Consider the following 25,215-nt stretch of genomic DNA (forward strand, 5'->3'; position numbering starts at 1 on the left):
AGCTATAGAGGCCTACTCACAACTACATTAGAGAATTTTAGCTATAAGTATTTTAACTGATTTTAAGGGAACCTTTAGACAAACTAAACAATTATGAACTTTATAATTTGACTCATCCATATGGTTCATCTTATACAAATAGAGTTTTAAAATAGATTTAATTGTCTACATTTAAGGGAACAGTAAAGGCAATCATTCACCCACCAACGCCACTTAGAGTCACACGTTTAAAAATATTTTTAAGACTATTATCTTGGCTCAGGAGTTTTTGGTATAGCAATATCATCACATATAAAAAGAGATTTAGGGTAGAGCAAAGTAATTTTCTTCCCATTCTCAATTTTTCCTGCTGGAATTATTACAGGCATTTTAAAAGCTAACTTTAGAGGACATTTTGTGAAATTCCTATGATCAGTATTTTTCAGGAGTTTTTCTAAGACACCATAGAGAAGCAAAAGGTAATAAAAGGAAACAAAGAAGCAAAAGTCCAGTCACACATTCATGGCATTTATTTTTCTTTCTGAGGACTATAGCTAAACTTTAATTATGTATTTCTAGCTTGATACAGACAGATTTTCGGCATCAAGGAGTTTTAATTTTATCTGTAACAAAATCTCCATCTTCTAGATTTAGTTTCGGGAAAATTCTCCCCAGACATTGGCATCCATCTTGACCTGGTGTAACTTATGTGAATTATTTTTTTAATTTGGTCCCGAGAATAATCCGTATTCCAGAAATGTCATAAAAAGGTTCTGCGTGTATTACTTTATCCCTCTATAAAAAGCTTTACGCCCATCAATCTCCTCAGAGTGTGGATCGGCACCTTCCTCTTGTCGAACTACTAGGACTAAAACTAAGCAAGCAGTAAAAAAACCTGCTCAAGTCTTTATAAAGTACCAGTTCATTCACCCTGTATCAACAAGTATTGCCAAGAGAGGATTTTTACCTTAGTTAAAGCAATAAATTATAATATATTTACTTTCCCTCTCACCAGTGACAGAGACGCCTTTCAGCCATTACTAGAAATGGCCTGCTAGAAATGACCCTTCAGATTTTTTCTGGTCCTAGGCATTTTTCATTGGTCAATAAAATGTGATTGACATAAGCTAGTCGACCATCTATGAAAAGCTAGACGCCCATCTATAAAAACCCCTATACATAGCTTTACGCCCACCAATCTCCTAAGAAACTTAAGTGTGGATCTGCACTTTCCTTTTGTCGACCTACAAGGTCTTAAACTAAGAAAGCAGTAAAAAATCTCCTCAAGTCTTTATTAAGTACAAGTTCATTCACCCTGTATCATCAAGTATTGCCAAGAGAAGAAGGACTTTAATTTTAGTTGAACCAACAAACTATACTATTTTTACTGTCCCTCTTAGCAGTGGCAGAGCCGCCCCCCTTCAGCCGTAATGTGCCTGCTAGAAACGCCTCTTCAGCTCGTTTCTGGTCCTTGGCTATTCTCACTGGTCAACAAAATGTGATTGGCCCAAGCTAGATGAGCATCTATAAAAAGCCAAAAAAAAATGTTACGCCAATCAGTCTCCTCAGAAACTTAAATGTGGATCGGCACATTCCTTTCCTCGAATGACTAGGACTTAAACTAAGCAAGCGGTGAAAAATCTCCTCAAGTCTTTATTAAGTACCAGTTAATTCACCCTGTATCATCAAGTATTGCAAAGAGAGAAAGGATTTCAATTTTAGTTAAACCAATCAATTATAATATTTTTACTTTCCCTCTCACCAGTGACAGAGCCGCCTTTCAGCCGTTAGGAGCCTGCTAGAAACGCCCCTTCAGCTCGGTTCTGGCCCTAAGCTATTCTCATTGGTCAATAAAAAGTGATTGGCATTGGCTAGGCTCCCATCTTTGAAAAGCTAGACGCCTATGTATGAAAAGCCCTATAAGTAGCTTTACGCCCATCAATCTCCTCAGAAACTTAAGTCTGGATCGGCACTTTCCTTTTGTCGACCTACAAGGTCTTAAACTAAGAAAGCAGTAAAAAATCTCCTCAAGTCTTTTTTAAGAATAAGTTCTTTCATCCTGTAAGATCAAGTATTGCCAAGAGATGAAGGTCTTTAATTTTAGTTAAACCAACCAAATATAATATTTTTACTTTCCCTGTTAGCAGTGGCAGAGCCGCCCTTTAGCCATTACATGCCTGCCAGAAACGCCTCTTCAGCTAGTTTCTGGTACTTGGCTACTCTCACTGGTCAATAAAATGTACTTGGCATAAGCAAGACTCCCATCTATGAAAAGGTAGACTCCCTTCTAGAAAAAGTCCTGTAAAAAGCTTTACGCCCATTAATCTCCTAGGAAACGTAAGTGTGGATCAGCACCTTCCTATGGTCGAACTACTAGGACTCACACTAAGCAATCAGTGTAAAATTGGATCAAGTCTTCATTAAGTATCAGTTCATTCTCCCGGTATCATCAACTATTGCCAAGAGAGGAAGGATTTTTATATCAGATAAACCATTGAATTATGATATTTTTACATTCCCCGTAACCAGTGACAGAGCCACCTTTTGACCGTTACAAGCCTACTAAAAATGCCCCTCCCCTCATTTCTGGTCCTAGTCTATTCTCATTGTTCAATAAAATGTGATTGGCATGAGCTAGATGGCCATCTATAAAAAGCCGTACAAAGTCTTTACGCCCATCAACTTCCTCAGAAACTTAAGTCTAGATCAGCACTTTCCTTTCCACGAATGACCGTGTCGTAAACTAAGCAAGCGGTAAAAAGTCTCCTCAAGTCTTTATTAAGTACCAGTTCATTCACCCTGTATCATCAAGTATGGCAAAGAGAGGAAGGATTTTAATTTTAGTTAACCAATCATTTATAATATTTTTACTTTCCCTCTCACCAGTGACAGAGCCGCCTTTCAGCCGTTAGGAGCCTGCTAGAAACGCCCCTTCAGCTCGGTTCTGGCCCTAGGCTCTTCTCATTGGTCAATAAAAAGTGATTGGCATAAGCTAGGCTCCCGTCTTTGAAAAGCTAGACGCCCATGTATGAAAAGCCCTATAAGTAGCTTTACGCCCATCGATCTCCTCAGAAACTTAAGTCTGGATCGGCATTTTCCTTTTGTCGACCTACAAGGTCTTAAACTAAGAAAGCAGTAAAAAATCTCCTCAAGTCTTTATTAAGAACAAGTTCTTTCTTCCTGTAACATCAAGTATTGCCAAGAGAGGAAGGTCTTTAATTTTAGTTAAACAAACCAATTATAATATTTTTACTTTCATTCTTAGCAGGGGCAGAGCCACCCTTCAGCCGTTACGTGCCTGCCAGAAACGCCTCTTTAGCTCGTTTCTGGTCCTTGGCTACTCTCACTGGTCAATAAAATGTACTTGGCATAAGCTAGACTCCCATCTATGAAAAGGTAGACTCCCTTCTAGAAAAAGTCCTGTAAATAGCTTTACGCCAATTAATCTCCTAGGAAACGTAAGTGTGGACCAGCAACTTGCTATGGTCAAACTACTAGGACTCACACTAAGCAATCAGTGTAAAATTGGATCAAGTCTTCATTAAGTATCAGTTCACTCACCCGGTATCATCAACTATTGCCAAGAGAGGAAGGATTTTTATCTCAGTTAAACCATTGAATTTTAATATTTTTACATTCCCCCATCCAGTGACAGAGCCGCCTTTCGACCATTACAAGCCTCCTAAAAATGCCCTTTCCCCTCATTTCTGGTCCTAGTCTATTCTCATTGTTCAATAAAATGTGATTGGCATGAGCTAGATAGCCATCTATAAAAAGACCTACAAAGTCTTTACGCCCATCAACCTCCTCAGAAACTTAAGTCTAGAAAGGCACTTTCCTTTCCTCGAATGACCGTGTCTAAAACTAAGCAAGCGGTAAAAAATCTCCTCAAGTCTTTATTAAGTACCAGTTCATTCACCCTGTATCATCAAGTAATGGCAAAGAGAGGAAGGATTTTAATTTTAGTTAACCAAGCAATCATAATGTTTTTACTTTCCCTCTCACCAGTGACAGAGCCGCCTTTCAGCCGTTAGGAGCCTGCTAGAAACGTCCCTTCAGCTCGGTTCTGGCCCTAGGCTCTTCTCATTGGTCAATAAAAAGTGATTGGCATAAGCTAGGCTCCCGTCTTTGAAAAGCTAGACGCCCATGTATGAAAAGCCCTATAAGTAGCTTTACGCCCATCAATCTCCTCAGAAACTTAAGTCTGGATCGGCACTTTCCTTTTGTCGACCTACAAGGTCTTAAACTAAGAAAGCAGTAAAAAATCTCCTCAAGTCTTTATTAAGAACAAGTTCTTTCTTCCTGTAACATCAAGTATTGCCAAGAGAGGAAGGTCTTTAATTTTAGTTAAACCAACCCATTATAATATTTTTACTTTCCCTCTTAGCAGGGGCAGAGCTGCCCTTCAGCCGTTATGTGCCTGCCAGAAATGACTCTTTAGCTCGTTTCTGGTCCTTGGCTACTCTCACTGGTCAATAAAATGTACTTGCCATAAGCTAGACTCCCATCTATGAAAAGGTAGACTCCCTTCTAGAAAAAGTCCTGTAAATAGCTTTACGCCAATTAATCTCCTAGGAAACGTAAGTGTGGACCAGCACCTTCCTATGGTCGAACTACTAGGACTCACACTAAGCAATCAGTGTAAAATTGGATGAAGTCTTCATTAAGTATCAGTTCACTCACCCGGTATCATCAACTATTGCCAAGAGAGGAAGGATTTTTATCTCAGTTAAACCATTGAATTTTAATATTTTTACATTCCCCCATCCAGTGACAGAGCCGCCTTTCGACCATTACAAGCCTCCTAAAAATGCCCTTTCCCCTCATTTCTGGTCCTAGTCTATTCTCATTGTTCAATAAAATGTGATTGGCATGAGCTAGATAGCCATCTATAAAAAGACCTACAAAGTCTTTACGCCCATCAACCTCCTCAGAAACTTAAGTCTAGAACGGCACTTTCCTTTTGACGACCTACAAGGTCTTAAACTAAGAAAGCAGTAAAAAATCTCCTCAAGTCTTTTTTAAGAATAAGTTCTGTCACCCTGTAAGATCAAGTATTGCCAAGAGAGGAAGGTCTTTAATTTTAGTTAAACCAACCAAATATAATATTTTTACTTTCCCTGTTAGCAGTGGCAGAGCCGCCCTTTAGCTGTTACGTGCCTGCTAGAAACGCCCCTTCAGCTCGGTTCTGGCCCTAGGCTCTTCTCATTGGTCAATAAAAAGTGATTGGCATAAGCTAGGCTCCCGTCTTCGAAAAGCTAGACGCCCATGTATGAAAAGCCCTATAAGTAGCTTTACGCCCATCAATCTCCTCAGAAACTTAAGTCTGGATCGGCACTTTCCTTTTGTCGACCTACAAGGTCTTAAACTAAGAAAGCAGTAAAAAATCTCCTCAAGTCTTTATTAAGAACAAGTTCTTTCTTCCTGTAACATCAAGTATTGCCAAGAGAGGAAGGTCTTTAATTTTAGTTAAACCAACCCATTATAATATTTTTACTTTCCCTCTTAGCAGGGGCAGAGCCGCCCTTCAGCCGTTACGTGCCTGCCAGAAACGCCTCTTTAGCTCGTTTCTGGTCCTTGGCTACTCTCACTGGTCAATAAAATGTACTTGGCATAAGCTAGACTCCCATCTATGAAAAGGTAGACTCCCTTCTAGAAAAAGTCCTGTAAAAAGCTTTACGCCCATTAATCTCCTAGGAAACGTAAGTGTGGATCAGCACCTTCCTATGGTCGAACTACTAGGACTCACACTAAGCAATCAGTGTAAAATTGGATCAAGTCTTCAGTAAGTATCAGTTCACTCACCCGGTATCATCAACTATTGCCAAGAGAGGAAGGATTTTTATCTCAGTTAAACCATTGAATTATGATATTTTTACATTCCCCGTAACCAGTGACAGAGCTGCCTTTTGACCGTTACAAGCCTACTAAAAATGCCCCTCCCCTCATTTCTGGTCCTAGTCTATTCTCATTGTTCAATAAAATGTGATTGGCATGAGCTAGATGGCCATCTATAAAAAGCCCTACAAAGTCTATACGCCCATCAACTTCCTCAGAAACTTAAGTCTAGATCGGCACTTTCCTTTCCATGAATGACCGTGTCTTAAACTAAGCAAGCGGTAAAAAGTCTCCTGAAGTCTTTACTAAGTACCAGTTCATTCACCCTGTATCATCAAGTATGGCAAAGAGAGGAAGGATTTTAATTTTAGTTAACCAATCAATTATAATATTTTTAGTTTCCCTCTCACCACTGACAGAGCCGCCTTTCAGCCGTTAGGAGCCTGCTAGAAACGCCCCTTCAGCTCGGTTCTGGCCCTAGGCTCTTCTCATTGGTCAATAAAAAGTGATTGGCATAAGCTTGGCTCCCATCTTTGAAAAGCTAGACGCCCATGTACGAAAAGCCCTATAAGTAGCTTTACGCCCATCAATCTCCTCAGAAACTTAAGTCTGGATCGGCACTTTCCTTTTGTCGACCTACAAGGTCTTAAACTAAGAAAGCAGTAAAAAATCTCCTCAAGTCTTTATTAAGAACAAGTTCTTTCTTCCTGTAACATCAATTATTGCCAAGAGAGGAAGGTCTTTAATTTTAGTTAAACAAACCCATTATAATATTTTTACTTTCCCTCTTAGCAGGGGCAGAGCCGCCCTTCAGCCGTTACTTGCCTGCCAGAAACGCCTCTTTAGCTCATTTCTGGTCCTTGGCTACTCTCACTGGTCAATAAAATGTACTTGGCATAAGCTAGACTCCCATCTATGAAAAGGTAGACTCCCTTCTAGAAAAAGTCCTGTAAATAGCTTTACGCCAATTAATCTCCTAGGAAACGTAAGTGTGGATCAGCACATTCCTATGGTCGAACTACTAGGACTCACACTAAGCAATCAGTGTAAAATTGGACGAAGTCTTCATTAACTATCAGTTCATTCTCCCGGTATCATCAACTATTGCCAAGAGAGGAAGGATTTTTATCTCAGTTAAATCATTGAATTTTAATATTTTTACATTCCCCCATCCAGTGACAGAGCCGCCTTTCGACCATTACAAGCCTACTAAAAATGCCCTTTCCCCTCATTTCTGGTCCTAGTCTATTCTCATTGTTCAATAAAATTTAATTGGTATGAGCTAGATAGCCATCTATAAAAAGCCCTACAAAGTCTTTACGCCCATCAACCTCCTCAGAAACTTAAGTCTAGATCGGCACTTTCCTTTCCTCGAATGACCGTGTCTAAAACTAAGCAAGCGGTAAAAAATCTCCTCAAGTCTTTATTAAGTACCAGTTCATTCACCCTGTATCATCAAGTAATGGCAAAGAGAGGAAGGATTTTAATTTTAGTTAACCAAGCAATCATAATATTTTTACTTTCCCTCTCACCAGTGACAGAGCCGCCTTTCAGCCGTTAGGAGCCTGCTAGAAACGCCCCTTCAGCTCGGTTCTGGCCCTAGGCTATTCTCATTGGTCAATAAAAAGTGATTGGCATAAGCTAGGCTCCCATCTTTGAAAAGCTAGACGCCCATGTATGAAAAGCCCTATAAGTAGCTTTACGCCCATCGATCTCCTCAGAAACTTAAGTCTGGATCGGCATTTTCCTTTTGTCGACCTACAAGGTCTTAAACTAAGAAAGCAGTAAAAAATCTCCTCAAGTCTTTATTAAGAACAAGTTCTTTCTTCCTGTAACATCAAGTATTGCCAAGAGAGGAAGGTCTTTAATTTTAGTTAAACCAACCCATTATAATATTTTTACTTTCCCTCTTAGCAGGGGCAGAGCCGCCCTTCAGCCGTTACGTGCCTGCCAGAAACGCCTCTTTAGCTCGTTTCTGGTCCTTGGCTACTCTCACTGGTCAATAAAATGTACTTGGCATAAGCTAGACTCCCATCTATGAAAAGGTAGACTCCCTTCTAGAAAAAGTCCTGTAAATAGCTTTACGCCCATTAATCTCCTAGGAAATGTAAGTGTGGATCAGCACCTTCCTATGGTCGAACTACTAGGACTCACACTAAGCAATCAGTGTAAAATTGGATCAAGTCTTCATTAAGTATCAGTTCATTCACCTGGTATCATCAACTATTGCCAAGAGAGGAAGGATTTTTATCTCAGTTAAACCATTGAATTTTAATAATTTTACATTCCCCCATCCAGTGACAGAGCCGCCTTTCGACCATTACAAGCCTACTAAAAATGCCCTTTCCCCTCATTTCTGGTCCTAGTCTATTCTCATTGTTCAATAAAATGTGATTGGTATGAGCTAGATAGCCGTCTATAAAAAGACCTACAAAGTCTTTACGCCCATCAACCTCCTCAGAAACTTAAGTCTAGAAAGGCACTTTCCTTTCCTCGAATGACCGTGTCTAAAACTAAGCAAGCGGTAAAAAATCTCCTCAAGTCTTTATTAAGTACCAGTTCATTCACCCTGTATCATCAAGTAATGGCAAAGAGAGGAAGGATTTTAATTTTAGTTATCCAAGCAATCATAATGTTTTTACTTTCCCTCTCACCAGTGACAGAGCCGCCTTTCAGCCGTTAGGAGCCTGCTAGAAACGTCCCTTCAGCTAGGTTCTGGCCCTAGGCTCTTCTCATTGGTCAATAAAAAGTGATTGGCATAAGCTAGGCTCCCATCTTTGAAAAGCTAGACGCCCATGTACGAAAAGCCCTATAAGTAGCTTTACGCCCATCAATCTCCTCAGAAACTTAAGTCTGGATCGGCACTTTCCTTTTGTCGACCTACAAGGTCTTAAACTAAGAAAGCAGTAAAAAATCTCCTCAAGTCTTTATTAAGAACAAGTTCTTTCTTCCTGTAACATCAATTATTGCCAAGAGAGGAAGGTCTTTAATTTTAGTTAAACAAACCCATTATAATATTTTTACTTTCCCTCTTAGCAGGGGCAGAGCCGCCCTTCAGCCGTTACGTGCCTGCCAGAAACGCCTCTTTAGCTCGTTTCTGGTCCTTGGCTACTCTCACTGGTCAATAAAATGTACTTGGCATAAGCTAGACTCCCATCTATGAAAAGGTAGACTCCCTTCTAGAAAAAGTCCTGTAAAAAGCTTTACGCCCATTAATCTCCTAGGAAACGTAAGTGTGGATCAGCACCTTCCTATGGTCGAACTACTAGGACTCACACTAAGCAATCAGTGTAAAATTGGATCAAGTCTTCATTAAGTATCAGTTCATTCACCCGGTATCATCAACTATTGCCAAGAGAGGAAGGATTTTTATCTCAGTTAAACCATTGAATTATGATATTTTTACATTCCCCGTAACCAGTGACAGAGCTGCCTTTTGACCGTTACAAGCCTACTAAAAATGCCCCTCCCCTCATTTCTGGTCCTAGTCTATTCTCATTGTTCAATAAAATGTGATTGGCATGAGCTAGATGGCCATCTATAAAAAGCCCTACAAAGTCTATACGCCCATCAACTTCCTCAGAAACTTAAGTCTAGATCGGCACTTTCCTTTCCATGAATGACCGTGTCTTAAACTAAGCAAGCGGTAAAAAGTCTCCTGAAGTCTTTACTAAGTACCAGTTCATTCACCCTGTATCATCAAGTATGGCAAAGAGAGGAAGGATTTTAATTTTAGTTAACCAATCAATTATAATATTTTTAGTTTCCCTCTCACCACTGACAGAGCCGCCTTTCAGCCGTTAGGAGCCTGCTAGAAACGCCCCTTCAGCTCGGTTCTGGCCCTAGGCTCTTCTCATTGGTCAATAAAAAGTGATTAGCATAAGCTTGGCTCCCATCTTTGAAAAGCTAGACGCCCATGTACGAAAAGCCCTATAAGTAGCTTTACGCCCATCAATCTCCTCAGAAACTTAAGTCTGGATCGGCACTTTCCTTTTGTCGACCTACAAGGTCTTAAACTAAGAAAGCAGTAAAAAATCTCCTCAAGTCTTTATTAAGAACAAGTTCTTTCTTCCTGTAACATCAATTATTGCCAAGAGAGGAAGGTCTTTAATTTTAGTTAAACAAACCCATTATAATATTTTTACTTTCCCTCTTAGCAGGGGCAGAGCCGCCCTTCAGCCTTTACGTGCCTGCCAGAAACGCCTCTTTAGCTCGTTTCTGGTCCTTGGCTACTCTCACTGGTCAATAAAATGTACTTGGCATAAGCTAGACTCCCATCTATGAAAAGGTAGACTCCCTTCTAGAAAAAGTCCTGTAAATAGCTTTACGCCAATTAATCTCCTAGGAAACGTAAGTGTGGATCAGCACATTCCTATGGTCGAACTACTAGGACTCACACTAAGCAATCAGTGTAAAATTGGACGAAGTCTTCATTAAGTATCAGTTCATTCACCCGGTATCATCAACTATTGCCAAGAGAGGAAGGATTTTTATCTCAGTTAAACCATTGAATTTTAATATTTTTACATTCCCCCATCCAGTGACAGAGCCGCCTTTCGACCATTACAAGCCTACTAAAAATGCCCTTTCCCCTCATTTCTGGTCCTAGTCTATTCTCATTGTTCAATAAAATGTGATTGGTATGAGCTAGATAGCCATCTATAAAAAGCCCTACAAAGTCTTTACGCCCATCAACCTCCTCAGAAACTTAAGTCTAGATCGGCACTTTCCTTTCCTCGAATGACCGTGTCTAAAACTAAGCAAGCGGTAAAAAATCTCCTCAAGTCTTTATTAAGTACCAGTTCATTCACCCTGTATCATCAAGTAATGGCAAAGAGAGGAAGGATTTTAATTTTAGTTAACCAAGCAATCATAATATTTTTACTTTCCCTCTCACCAGTGACAGAGCCGCCTTTCAGCCGTTAGGAGCCTGCTAGAAACGCCCCTTCAGCTCGGTTCTGGCCCTAGGCTATTCTCATTGGTCAATAAAAAGTGATTGGCATAAGCTAGGCTCCCATCTTTGAAAAGCTAGACGCCCATGTACGAAAAGCCCTATAAGTAGCTTTACGCCCATCAATCTCCTCAGAAACTTAAGTCTGGATAGGCACTTTCCTTTTGTCGACCTAGAAGGTCTTAAACTAAGAAAGCAATAAAAAATCTCCTCATGTCTTTATTAACAACAAGTTCTTTCATCCTGTAACATCAAGTATTGCCAAGAGAGGAAGGTCCTTAATTTTAGTTAAACCAAGCAATTATAATATTTTTACGTTCCCTCTTAGCAGGGCAGAGCTGCTCTTCAGACGTTACGTGCCTGACAGAAACGCCTCTTTAGCTCGTTTCTGGTCCTTGGCTACTCTCACTGGTCAATAAAATGTACTTGGCATAAGCTAGACTCCCATCTATGAAAAGGTAGACTCCCTTCTAGAAAAAGTCCTGTAAATAGCTTTACGCCCATTAATCTCCTAGGAAATGTAAGTGTGGATCAGCACCTTCCTATGGTCGAACTACTAGGACTCAAACTAAGCAATCAGTGTAAAATTGGATCAAGTCTTCATTAAGTATCAGTTCATTCACCTGGTATCATCAACTATTGCCAAGAGAGGAAGGATTTTTATCTCAGTTAAACCATTGAATTTTAATAATTTTACATTCCCCCATCCAGTGACAGAGCCGCCTTTCGACCATTACAAGCCTACTAAAAATGCCCTTTCCCCTCATTTCTGGTCCTAGTCTATTCTCATTGTTCAATAAAATGTGATTGGTATGAGCTAGATAGCCATCTATAAAAAGACCTACAAAGTCTTTACGCCCATCAACCTCCTCAGAAACTTAAGTCTAGAAAGGCACTTTCCTTTCCTCGAATGACCGTGTCTAAAACTAAGCAAGCGGTAAAAAATCTCCTCAAGTCTTTATTAAGTACCAGTTCATTCACCCTGTATCATCAAGTAATGGCAAAGAGAGGAAGGATTTTAATTTTAGTTAACCAAGCAATCATAATGTTTTTACTTTCCCTCTCACCAGTGACAGAGCCGCCTTTCAGCCGTTAGGAGCCTGCTAGAAACGTCCCTTCAGCTCGGTTCTGGCCCTAGGCTCTTCTCATTGGTCAATAAAAAGTGATTGGCATAAGCTAGGCTCCCGTCTTTGAAAAGCTAGACGCCCATGTATGAAAAGCCCTATAAGTAGCTTTACGCCCATCAATCTCCTCAGAAACTTAAGTCTGGATCGGCACTTTCCTTTTGTCGACCTACAAGGTCTTAAACTAAGAAAGCAGTAAAAAATCTCCTCAAGTTTTTATTAAGTACATGTTCATTCACCCTGTATCATCAAGTATTGCCAAGAGAAGAAGGACTTTAATTTTAGTTGAACCAACAAACTATACTATTTTTACTGTCCCTCTTAGCAGTGGCAGAGCCGCCCCCCTTCAGCCGTAATGTGCCTGCTAGAAACGCCTCTTCAGCTCTTTTCTGGTCCTTGGCTATTCTCACTGGTCAACAAAATGTGATTGGCCCAAGCTAGATGAGCATCTATAAAAAGCCAAAAAAAAATGTTACGCCAATCAGTCTCCTCAGAAACTTAAATGTGGATCGGCACATTCCTTTCCTCGAATGACTAGGACTTAAACTAAGCAAGCGGTGAAAAATCTCCTCAAGTCTTTATTAAGTACCAGTTAATTCACCCTGTATCATCAAGTATTGCAAAGAGAGAAAGGATTTCAATTTTAGTTAAACCAATCAATTATAATATTTTTACTTTCCCTCTCACCAGTGACAGAGCCGCCTTTCAGCCGTTAGGAGCCTGCTAGAAACGCCCCTTCAGCTCGGTTCTGGCCCTAAGCTATTCTCATTGGTCAATAAAAAGTGATTGGCATTGGCTAGGCTCCCATCTTTGAAAAGCTAGACGCCCATGTATGAAAAGCCCTATAAGTAGCTTTACGCCCATCAATCTCCTCAGAAACTTAAGTCTGGATCGGCACTTTCCTTTTGTCGACCTACAAGGTCTTAAACTAAGAAAGCAGTAAAAAATCTCCTCAAGTCTTTTTTAAGAATAAGTTCTTTCATCCTGTAAGATCAAGTATTGCCAAGAGAGGAAGGTCTTTAATTTTAGTTAAACCAACCAAATATAATATTTTTACTTTCCCTGTTAGCAGTGGCAGAGCCGCCCTTTAGCCATTACATGCCTGCCAGAAACGCCTCTTCAGCTAGTTTCTGGTACTTGGCTACTCTCACTGGTCAATAAAATGTACTTGGCATAAGCAAGACTCCCATCTATGAAAAGGTAGACTCCCTTCTAGAAAAAGTCCTGTAAAAAGCTTTACGCCCATTAATCTCCTAGGAAACGTAAGGGTGGATCAGCACCTTCCTATGGTCGAACTACTAGGACTCACACTAAGCAATCAGTGTAAAATTGGATCAAGTCTTCATTAAGTATCAGTTCATTCTACCGGTATCATCAACTATTGCCAAGAGAGGAAGGATTTTTATCTCAGATAAACCATTGAATTATGATATTTTTACATTCCCCGTAACCAGTGACAGAGCCACCTTTTGACCGTTACAAGCCTACTAAAAATGCCCCTCCCCTCATTTCTGGTCCTAGTCTATTCTCATTGTTCAATAAAATGTGATTGGCATGAGCTAGATGGCCATCTATAAAAAGCCGTACAAAGTCTTTACGCCCATCAACTTCCTCAGAAACTTAAGTCTAGATCAGCACTTTCCTTTCCACGAATGACCATGTCGTAAACTAAGCAAGCGGTAAAAAGTCTCCTCAAGTCTTTATTAAGTACCAGTTCATTCACCCTGTATCATCAAGTATGGCAAAGAGAGGAAGGATTTTAATTTTAGTTAACCAATCATTTATAATATTTTTACTTTCCCTCTCACCAGTGACAGAGCCGCCTTTCAGCCGTTAGGAGCCTGCTAGAAACGCCCCTTCAGCTCGGTTCTGGCCCTAGGCTCTTCTCATTGGTCAATAAAAAGTGATTGGCATAAGCTAGGCTCCCGTCTTTGAAAAGCTAGACGCCCATGTATGAAAAGCCCTATAAGTAGCTTTACGCCCATCGATCTCCTCAGAAACTTAAGTCTGGATCGGCATTTTCCTTTTGTCGACCTACAAGGTCTTAAACTAAGAAAGCAGTAAAAAATCTCCTCAAGTCTTTATTAAGAACAAGTTCTTTCTTCCTGTAACATCAAGTATTGCCAAGAGAGGAAGGTCTTTAATTTTAGTTAAACAAACCCATTATAATATTTTTACTTTCCCTCTTAGCAGGGGAAGAGCCACCCTTCAGCCGTTACGTGCCTGCCAGAAACGCCTCTTTAGCTCGTTTCTGGTCCTTGGCTACTCTCACTGGTCAATAAAATGTACTTGGCATAAGCTAGACTCCCATCTATGAAAAGGTAGACTCCCTTCTAGAAAAAGTCCTGTAAATAGCTTTACGCCAATTAATCTCCTAGGAAACGTAAGTGTGGACCAGCAACTTGCTATGGTCAAACTACTAGGACTCACACTAAGCAATCAGTGTAAAATTGGACGAAGTCTTCATTAAGTATCAGTTCATACACCCGGTATCATCAACTATTGCCAAGAGAGGAAGGATTTTTATCTCAGTTAAACCATTGAATTTTAATATTTTTACATTCCCCCATCCAGTGACAGAGCCGCCTTTCGACCATTACAAGCCTCCTAAAAATGCCCTTTCCCCTCATTTCTGGTCCTAGTCTATTCTCATTGTTCAATAAAATGTGATTGGCATGAGCTAGATAGCCATCTATAAAAAGACCTACAAAGTCTTTACGCCCATCAACCTCCTCAGAAACTTAAGTCTAGAAAGGCACTTTCCTTTCCTCGAATGACCGTGTCTAAAACTAAGCAAGCGGTAAAAAATCTCCTCAAGTCTTTATTAAGTACCAGTTCATTCACCCTGTATCATCAAGTAATGGCAAAGAGAGGAAGGATTTTAATTTTAGTTAACCAAGCAATCATAATGTTTTTACTTTCCCTCTCACCAGTGACAGAGCCGCCTTTCAGCCGTTAGGAGCCTGCTAGAAACGTCCCTTCAGCTCGGTTCTGGCCCTAGGCTCTTCTCATTGGTCAATAAAAAGTGATTGGCATAAGCTAGGCTCCCGTCTTTGAAAAGCTAGACGCCCATGTATGAAAAGCCCTATAAGTAGCTTTACGCCCATCAATCTCCTCAGAAACTTAAGTCTGGATCGGCACTTTCCTTTTGTCGACCTACAAGGTCTTAAACTAAGAAAGCAGTAAAAAATCTCCTCAAGTCTTTATTAAGAACAAGTTCTTTCTTCCTGTAACATCAAGTATTGCCAAGAGAGGAAGGTCTTTAATTTTAGTTAAACCAACCCATTATAATATTTTTACTTTCCCTCTTAGCAGGGGCAGAGCTGCCCTTCAGCCGTTATGTGCCTGCCAGAAATGACTCTTTAGCTCGTTTCTGGTCCTTGGCTACTCTCACTGGTCAATAAAATGTACTTGGCATAAGCTAGACTCCCATCTATGAAAAGGTAGACTCCCTTCTAGAAAAAGTCCTGTAAATAGCTTTACGCCAATTAATCTCCTAGGAAACGTAAGTGTGGACCAGCACCTTCCTATGGTCGAACTACTAGGACTCACACTAAGCAATCAGTGTAAAATTGGATGAAGTCTTCATTAAGTATCAGTTCACTCACCCGGTATCATCAACTATTGCCAAGAGAGGAAGGATTTTTATCTCAGTTAAACCATTGAATTTTAATATTTTTACATTCCCCCATCCAGTGACAGAGCCGCCTTTCGACCATTACAAGCCTCCTAAAAATGCCCTTTCCCCTCATTTCTGGTCCTAGTCTATTCTCATTGTTCAATAAAATGTGATTGGCATGAGCTAGATAGCCATCTATAAAAAGACCTACAAAGTCTTTACGCCCATCAACCTCCTCAGAAACTTAAGTCTAGAACGGCACTTTCCTTTTGACGACCTACAAGGTCTTAAACTAAGAAAGCAGTAAAAAATCTCCTCAAGTCTTTTTTAAGAATAAGTTCTGTCACCCTGTAAGATCAAGTATTGCCAAGAGAGGAAGGTCTTTAATTTTAGTTAAACCAACAAAATATAATATTTTTACTTTCCCTGTTAGCAGTGGCAGAGCCGCCCTTTAGCTGTTACGTGCCTGCTAGAAACGCCCCTTCAGCTCGGTTCTGGCCCTAGGCTCTTCTCATTGGTCAATAAAAAGTGATTGGCATAAGCTAGGCTCCCGTCTTCGAAAAGCTAGACGCCCATGTATGAAAAGCCCTATAAGTAGCTTTACGCCCATCAATCTCCTCAGAAACTTAAGTCTGGATCGGCACTTTCCTTTTGTCGACCTACAAGGTCTTAAACTAAGAAAGCAGTAAAAAATCTCCTCAAGTCTTTATTAAGAACAAGTTCTTTCTTCCTGTAACATCAAGTATTGCCAAGAGAGGAAGGTCTTTAATTTTAGTTAAACAAACCCATTATAATATTTTTACTTTCCCTCTTAGCAGGGGCAGAGCCGCCCTTCAGCCGTTACGTGCCTGCCAGAAACGCCTCTTTAGCTCGTTTCTGGTCCTTGGCTACTCTCACTGGTCAATAAAATGTACTTGGCATAAGCTAGACTCCCATCTATGAAAAGGTAGACTCCCTTCTAGAAAAAGTCCTGTAAAAAGCTTTACGCCCATTAATCTCCTAGGAAACGTAAGTGTGGATCAGCACCTTCCTATGGTCGAACTACTAGGACTCACACTAAGCAATCAGTGTAAAATTGGATGAAGTCTTCAGTAAGTATCAGTTCACTCATCCGGTATCATCAACTATTGCCAAGAGAGGAAGGATTTTTATCTCAGTTAAACCATTGAATTATGATATTTTTACATTCCCCGTAACCAGTGACAGAGCTGCCTTTTGACCGTTACAAGCCTACTAAAAATGCCCCTCCCCTCATTTCTGGTCCTAGTCTATTCTCATTGTTCAATAAAATGTGATTGGCATGAGCTAGATGGCCATCTATAAAAAGCCCTACAAAGTCTATACGCCCATCAACTTCCTCAGAAACTTAAGTCTAGATCGGCACTTTCCTTTCCATGAATGACCGTGTCTTAAACTAAGCAAGCGGTAAAAAGTCTCCTGAAGTCTTTACTAAGTACCAGTTCATTCACCCTGTATCATCAAGTATGGCAAAGAGAGGAAGGATTTTAATTTTAGTTAACCAATCAATTATAATATTTTTAGTTTCCCTCTCACCACTGACAGAGCCGCCTTTCAGCCGTTAGGAGCCTGCTAGAAACGCCCCTTCAGCTCGGTTCTGGCCCTAGGCTCTTCTCATTGGTCAATAAAAAGTGATTGGCATAAGCTTGGCTCCCATCTTTGAAAAGCTAGACGCCCATGTACGAAAAGCCCTATAAGTAGCTTTACGCCCATCAATCTCCTCAGAAACTTAAGTCTGGATCGGCACTTTCCTTTTGTCGACCTACAAGGTCTTAAACTAAGAAAGCAGTAAAAAATCTCCTCAAGTCTTTATTAAGAACAAGTTCTTTCTTCCTGTAACATCAATTATTGCCAAGAGAGGAAGGTCTTTAATTTTAGTTAAACAAACCCATTATAATATTTTTACTTTCAATCTTAGCAGGGGCAGAGCCGCCCTTCAGCCGTTACGTGCCTGCCAGAAACGCCTCTTTAGCTCGTTTCTGGTCCTTGGCTACTCTCACTGGTCAATAAAATGTACTTGGCATAAGCTAGACTCCCATCTATGAAAAGGTAGACTCCCTTCTAGAAAAAGTCCTGTAAAAAGCTTTACGCCCATTAATCTCCTAGGAAACGTAAGTGTGGATCAGCACATTCCTATGGTCGAACTACTAGGACTCACACTAAGCAATCAGTGTAAAATTGGACGAAGTCTTCATTAAGTATCAGTTCATTCACCCGGTATCATCAACTATTGCCAAGAGAGGAAGGATTTTTATCTCAGTTAAACCATTGAATTTTAATATTTTTACATTCCCCCATCCAGTGACAGAGCCGCCTTTCGACCATTACAAGCCTACTAAAAATGCCCTTTCCCCTCATTTCTGGTCCTAGTCTATTCTCATTGTTCAATAAAATGTGATTGGTATGAGCTAGATAGCCATCTATAAAAAGCCCTACAAAGTCTTTACGCCCATCAACCTCCTCAGAAACTTAAGCCTAGATCGGCACTTTCCTTTCCTCGAATGACCGTGTCTAAAACTAAGCAAGCGGTAAAAAATCTCCTCAAGTCTTTATTAAGTACCAGTTCATTCACCCTGTATCATCAAGTAATGGCAAAGAGAGGAAGGATTTTAATTTTAGTTAACCAAGCAATCATAATATTTTTACTTTCCCTCTCACCAGTGACAGAGCCGCCTTTCAGCCGTTAGGAGCCTGCTAGAAACGCCCCTTCAGCTCGGTTCTGGCCCTAGGCTATTCTCATTGGTCAATAAAAAGTGATTGGCATAAGCTAGGCTCCCATCTTTGAAAAGCTAGACGCCCATGTACGAAAAGCCCTATAAGTAGCTTTACGCCCATCAATCTCCTCAGAAACTTAAGTCTGGATCGGCACTTTCCTTTTGTCGACCTACAAGGTCTTAAACTAAGAAAGCAGTAAAAAATCTCCTCATGTCTTTATTAACAACAAGTTCTTTCATCCTGTAACATCAAGTATTGCCAAGAGAGGAAGGTCCTTAATTTTAGTTAAACCAAGCAATTATAATATTTTTACGTTCCCTCTTAGCAGGGCAGAGCTGCTCTTCAGACGTTACGTGCCTGACAGAAACGCCTCTTTAGCTCGTTTCTGGTCCTTGGCTACTCTCACTGGTCAATAAAATGTACTTGACATAAGCTAGACTCCCATCTATGAAAAGGTAGACTCCCTTCTAGAAAAAGTCCTGTAAATAGCTTTACGCCCATTAATCTCCTAGGAAATGTAAGTGTGGATCAGCACCTTCCTATGGTCGAACTACTAGGACTCACACTAAGCAATCAGTGTAAAATTGGATCAAGTCTTCAGTAAGTATCAGTTCATTCTCCCGGTATCATCAACTATTGCCAAGAGAGGAAGGATTTTTATCTCAGTTAAACCATTGAATTATGATATTTTTACATTCCCCGTAACCAGTGACAGAGCTGCCTTTTGACCGTTACAAGCCTACTAAAAATGCCCCTCCCCTCATTTCTGGTCCTAGTCTATTCTCATTGTTCAATAAAATGTGATTGGCATGAGCTAGATGGCCATCTATAAAAAGCCCTACAAAGTCTATACGCCCATCAACTTCCTCAGAAACTTAAGTCTAGATCGGCACTTTCCTTTCCATGAATGACCGTGTCTTAAACTAAGCAAGCGGTAAAAAGTCTCCTGAAGTCTTTACTAAGTACCAGTTCATTCACCCTGTATCATCAAGTATGGCAAAGAGAGGAAGGATTTTAATTTTAGTTAACCAATCAATTATAATATTTTTAGTTTCCCTCTCACCAGTGACAGAGCCGCCTTTCAGCCGTTAGGAGCCTGCTAGAAACGCCCCTTCAGCTCGGTTCTGGCCCTAGGCTCTTCTCATTGGTCAATAAAAAGTGATTGGCATAAGCTTGGCTCCCATCTTTGAAAAGCTAGACGCCCATGTACGAAAAGCCCTATAAGTAGCTTTACGCCCATCAATCTCCTCAGAAACTTAAGTCTGGATCGGCACTTTCCTTTTGTCGACCTACAAGGTCTTAAACTAAGAAAGCAGTAAAAAATCTCCTCAAGTCTTTATTAAGAACAAGTTCTTTCTTCCTGTAACATCAAGTATTGCCAAGAGAGGAAGGTCTTTAATTTTAGTTAAACAAACCCATTATAATATTTTTACTTTCCCTCTTAGCAGGGGCAGAGCCGCCCTTCAGCCGTTACGTGCCTGCCAGAAACGCCTCTTTAGCTCGTTTCTGGTCCTTGGCTACTCTCACTGGTCAATAAAATGTACTTGGCATAAGCTAGACTCCCATCTATGAAAAGGTAGACTCCCTTCTAGAAAAAGTCCTGTAAATAGCTTTACGCCCATTAATCTCCTAGGAAACGTAAGTGTGGATCAGCACATTCCTATGGTCGAACTACTAGGACTCACACTAAGCAATCAGTGTAAAATTGGACGAAGTCTTCATTAAGTATCAGTTCATTCACCCGGTATCATCAACTATTGCCAAGAGAGGAAGGATTTTTATCTCAGTTAAACCATTGAATTTTAATATTTTTACATTCCCCCATCCAGTGACAGAGCCGCCTTTCGACCATTACAAGCCTACTAAAAATGCCCTTTCCCCTCATTTCTGGTCCTAGTCTATTCTCATTGTTCAATAAAATGTGATTGGTATGAGCTAGATGGCCATCTATAAAAAGCCCTACAAAGTCTTTACGCCCATCAACCTCCTCAGAAACTTAAGTCTAGATCGGCACTTTCCTTTCCTCGAATGACCGTGTCTAAAACTAAGCAAGCGGTAAAAAATCTCCTCAAGTCTTTATTAAGTACCAGTTCATTCACCCTGTATCATCAAGTAATGGCAAAGAGAGGAAGGATTTTAATTTTAGTTATCCAAGCAATCATAATGTTTTTACTTTCCCTCTCACCAGTGACAGAGCCGCCTTTCAGCCGTTAGGAGCCTGCTAGAAACGTCCGTTCAGCTAGGTTCTGGCCCTAGGCTCTTCTCATTGGTCAATAAAAAGTGATTGGCATAAGCTAGGCTCCCATCTTTGAAAAGCTAGACGCCCATGTACGAAAAGCCCTATAAGTAGCTTTACGCCCATCAATCTCCTCAGAAACTTAAGTCTGGATCGGCACTTTCCTTTTGTCGACCTACAAGGTCTTAAACTAAGAAAGCAGTAAAAAATCTCCTCAAGTCTTTATTAAGAACAAGTTCTTTCTTCCTGTAACATCAATTATTGCCAAGAGAGGAAGGTCTTTAATTTTAGTTAAACAAACCCATTATAATATTTTTACTTTCCCTCTTAGCAGGGGCAGAGCCGCCCTTCAGCCGTTACGTGCCTGCCAGAAACGCCTCTTTAGCTCGTTTCTGGTCCTTGGCTACTCTCACTGGTCAATAAAATGTACTTGGCATAAGCTAGACTCCCATCTATGAAAAGGTAGACTCCCTTCTAGAAAAAGTCCTGTAAAAAGCTTTACGCCCATTAATCTCCTAGGAAACGTAAGTGTGGATCAGCCCCTTCCTATGGTCGAACTACTAGGACTCACACTAAGCAATCAGTGTAAAATTGGATCAAGTCTTCATTAAGTATCAGTTCATTCACCCGGTATCATCAACTATTGCCAAGAGAGGAAGGATTTTTATCTCAGTTAAACCATTGAATTTTAATATTTTTACATTCCCCCATCCAGTGACAGAGCCGCATTTCGACCATTACAAGCCTACTAAAAATGCCCTTTCCCCTCATTTCTGGTCCTAGTCTATTCTCATTGTTCAATAAAATGTGATTGGCATGAGCTAGATAGCCATCTATAAAAAGCCCTACAAAGTCTTTACGCCCATCAACCTCCTCAGAAACTTAAGTCTAGAACGGCACTTTCCTTTTGACGACCTACAAGGTCTTAAACTAAGAAAGCAGTAAAAAATCTCCTCAAGTCTTTTTTAAGAATAAGTTCTGTCATCCTGTAAGATCAAGTATTGCCAAGAGAGGAAGGTCTTTAATTTTAGTTAAACCAACCAAATATAATATTTTTACTTTCCCTGTTAGCAGTGGCAGAGCCGCCCTTTAGCTGTTACGTGCCTGCTAGAAACGCCCCTTCAGCTCGGTTCTGGCCCTAGGCTCTTCTCATTGGTCAATAAAAAGTGATTGGCATAAGCTAGGCTCCCGTCTTCGAAAAGCTAGACGCCCATGTATGAAAAGCCCTATAAGTAGCTTTACGCCCATCAATCTCCTCAGAAACTTAAGTCTGGATCGGCACTTTCCTTTTGTCGACCTACAAGGTCTTAAACTAAGAAAGCAGTAAAAAATCTCCTCAAGTCTTTATTAAGAACAAGTTCTTTCTTCCTGTAACATCAAGTATTGCCAAGAGAGGAAGGTCTTTAATTTTAGTTAAACAAACCCATTATAATATTTTTACTTTCCCTCTTAGCAGGGGCAGAGCCGCCCTTCAGCCGTTACGTGCCTGCCAGAAACGCCTCTTTAGCTCGTTTCTGGTCCTTGGCTACTCTCACTGGTCAATAAAATGTACTTGGCATAAGCTAGACTCCCATCTATGAAAAGGTAGACTCCCTTCTAGAAAAAGTCCTGTAAAAAGCTTTACGCCCATTAATCTCCTAGGAAACGTAAGTGTGGATCAGCACCTTCCTATGGTCGAACTACTAGGACTCACACTAAGCAATCAGTGTAAAATTGGATCAAGTCTTCATTAAGTATCAGTTCATTCACCCGGTATCATCAACTATTGCCAAGAGAGGAAGGATTTTTATCTCAGTTAAACCATTGAATTATGATATTTTTACATTCCCCGTAACCAGTGACAGAGCTGCCTTTTGACCGTTACAAGCCTACTAAAAATGCCCCTCCCCTCATTTCTGGTCCTAGTCTATTCTCATTGTTCAATAAAATGTGATTGGCATGAGCTAGATGGCCATCTATAAAAAGCCCTACAAAGTCTATACGCCCATCAACTTCCTCAGAAACTTAAGTCTAGATCGGCACTTTCCTTTCCATGAATGACCGTGTCTTAAACTAAGCAAGCGGTAAAAAGTCTCCTGAAGTCTTTACTAAGTACCAGTTCATTCACCCTGTATCATCAAGTATGGCAAAGAGAGGAAGGATTTTAATTTTAGTTAACCAATCAATTATAATATTTTTAGTTTCCCTCTCACCAGTGACAGAGCCGCCTTTCAGCCGTTAGGAGCCTGCTAGAAACGCCCCTTCAGCTCGGTTCTGGCCCTAGGCTCTTCTCATTGGTCAATAAAAAGTGATTGGCATAAGCTAGGCTCCCATCTTTGAAAAGCTAGACGCCCATGTACGAAAAGCCCTATAAGTAGCTTTACGCCCATCAATCTCCTCAGAAACTTAAGTCTGGATCGGCACTTTCCTTTTGTCGACCTACAAGGTCTTAAACTAAGAAAGCAGTAAAAAATCTCCTCAAGTCTTTATTAAGAACAAGTTCTTTCTTCCTGTAACATCAAGTATTGCCAAGAGAGGAAGGTCTTTAATTTTAGTTAAACAAACCCATTATAATATTTTTACTTTCCCTCTTAGCAGGGGCAGAGCCGCCCTTCAGCCGTTACGTGCCTGCCAGAAACGCCTCTTTAGCTCGTTTCTGGTCCTTGGCTACTCTCACTGGTCAATAAAATGTACTTGGCATAAGCTAGACTCCCATCTATGAAAAGGTAGACTCCCTTCTAGAAAAAGTCCTGTAAAAAGCTTTACGCCCATTAATCTCCTAGGAAACGTAAGTGTGGATCAGCACCTTCCTATGGTCGAACTACTAGGACTCACACTAAGCAATCAGTGTAAAATTGGATCAAGTCTTCATTAAGTATCAGTTCATTCACCCGGTATCATCAACTATTGCCAAGAGAGGAAGGATTTTTATCTCAGTTAAACCATTGAATTTTAATATTTTTACATTCCCCCATCCAGTGACAGAGCCGCATTTCGACCATTACAAGCCTACTAAAAATGCCCTTTCCCCTCATTTCTGGTCCTAGTCTATTCTCATTGTTCAATAAAATGTGATTGGCATGAGCTAGATAGCCATCTATAAAAAGACCTACAAAGTCTTTACGCCCATCAACCTCCTCAGAAACTTAAGTCTAGAACGGCACTTTCCTTTTGACGACCTACAAGGTCTTAAACTAAGAAAGCAGTAAAAAATCTCCTCAAGTCTTTTTTAAGAATAAGTTCTGTCATCCTGTAAGATCAAGTATTGCCAAGAGAGGAAGGTCTTTAATTTTAGTTAAACCAACCAAATATAATATTTTTACTTTCCCTGTTAGCAGTGGCAGAGCCGCCCTTTAGCTGTTACGTGCCTGCTAGAAACGCCCCTTCAGCTCGGTTCTGGCCCTAGGCTCTTCTCATTGGTCAATAAAAAGTGATTGGCATAAGCTAGGCTCCCGTCTTCGAAAAGCTAGACGCCCATGTATGAAAAGCCCTATAAGTAGCTTTACGCCCATCAATCTCCTCAGAAACTTAAGTCTGGATCGGCACTTTCCTTTTGTCGACCTACAAGGTCTTAAACTAAGAAAGCAGTAAAAAATCTCCTCAAGTCTTTATTAAGAACAAGTTCTTTCTTCCTGTAACATCAAGTATTGCCAAGAGAGGAAGGTCTTTAATTTTAGTTAAACAAACCCATTATAATATTTTTACTTTCCCTCTTAGCAGGGGCAGAGCCGCCCTTCAGCCGTTACGTGCCTGCCAGAAACGCCTCTTTAGCTCGTTTCTGGTCCTTGGCTACTCTCACTGGTCAATAAAATGTACTTGGCATAAGCTAGACTCCCATCTATGAAAAGGTAGACTCCCTTCTAGAAAAAGTCCTGTAAAAAGCTTTACGCCCATTAATCTCCTAGGAAACGTAAGTGTGGATCAGCACCTTCCTATGGTCGAACTACTAGGACTCACACTAAGCAATCAGTGTAAAATTGGATCAAGTCTTCAGTAAGTATCAGTTCATTCTCCCGGTATCATCAACTATTGCCAAGAGAGGAAGGATTTTTATCTCAGTTAAACCATTGAATTATGATATTTTTACATTCCCCGTAACCAGTGACAGAGCTGCCTTTTGACCGTTACAAGCCTACTAAAAATGCCCCTCCCCTCATTTCTGGTCCTAGTCTATTCTCATTGTTCAATAAAATGTGATTGGCATGAGCTAGATGGCCATCTATAAAAAGCCCTACAAAGTCTATACGCCCATCAACTTCCTCAGAAACTTAAGTCTAGATCGGCACTTTCCTTTCCATGAATGACCGTGTCTTAAACTAAGCAAGCGGTAAAAAGTCTCCTGAAGTCTTTACTAAGTACCAGTTCATTCACCCTGTATCATCAAGTATGGCAAAGAGAGGAAGGATTTTAATTTTAGTTAACCAATCAATTATAATATTTTTAGTTTCCCTCTCACCAATGACAGAGCCGCCTTTCAGCCGTTAGGAGCCTGCTAGAAACGCCCCTTCAGCTCGGTTCTGGCCCTAGGCTCTTCTCATTGGTCAATAAAAAGTGATTGGCATAAGCTTGGCTCCCATCTTTGAAAAGCTAGACGCCCATGTACGAAAAGCCCTATAAGTAGCTTTACGCCCATCAATCTCCTCAGAAACTTAAGTCTGGATCGGCACTTTCCTTTTGTCGACCTACAAGGTCTTAAACTAAGAAAGCAGTAAAAAATCTCCTCAAGTCTTTATTAAGAACAAGTTCTTTCTTCCTG

At 40.5% G+C, this 25,215-nt stretch overlaps 1 protein-coding gene across 1 annotated transcript in view; it reads right to left on the reverse strand.

The window, feature by feature from the left end:
* The window catches only part of LOC118910036 (kelch-like protein 4), a 167,236-nt gene that overhangs the window by 83,666 nt on the left and 58,355 nt on the right, over positions 1–25,215 (reverse strand). The window lies entirely within an intron of this gene.

The sequence above is a fragment of the Manis pentadactyla genome, chromosome X, assembly GCF_030020395.1.
Source record: "Manis pentadactyla isolate mManPen7 chromosome X, mManPen7.hap1, whole genome shotgun sequence".
Classification (NCBI taxonomy): Eukaryota; Metazoa; Chordata; class Mammalia; order Pholidota; family Manidae; genus Manis; species Manis pentadactyla.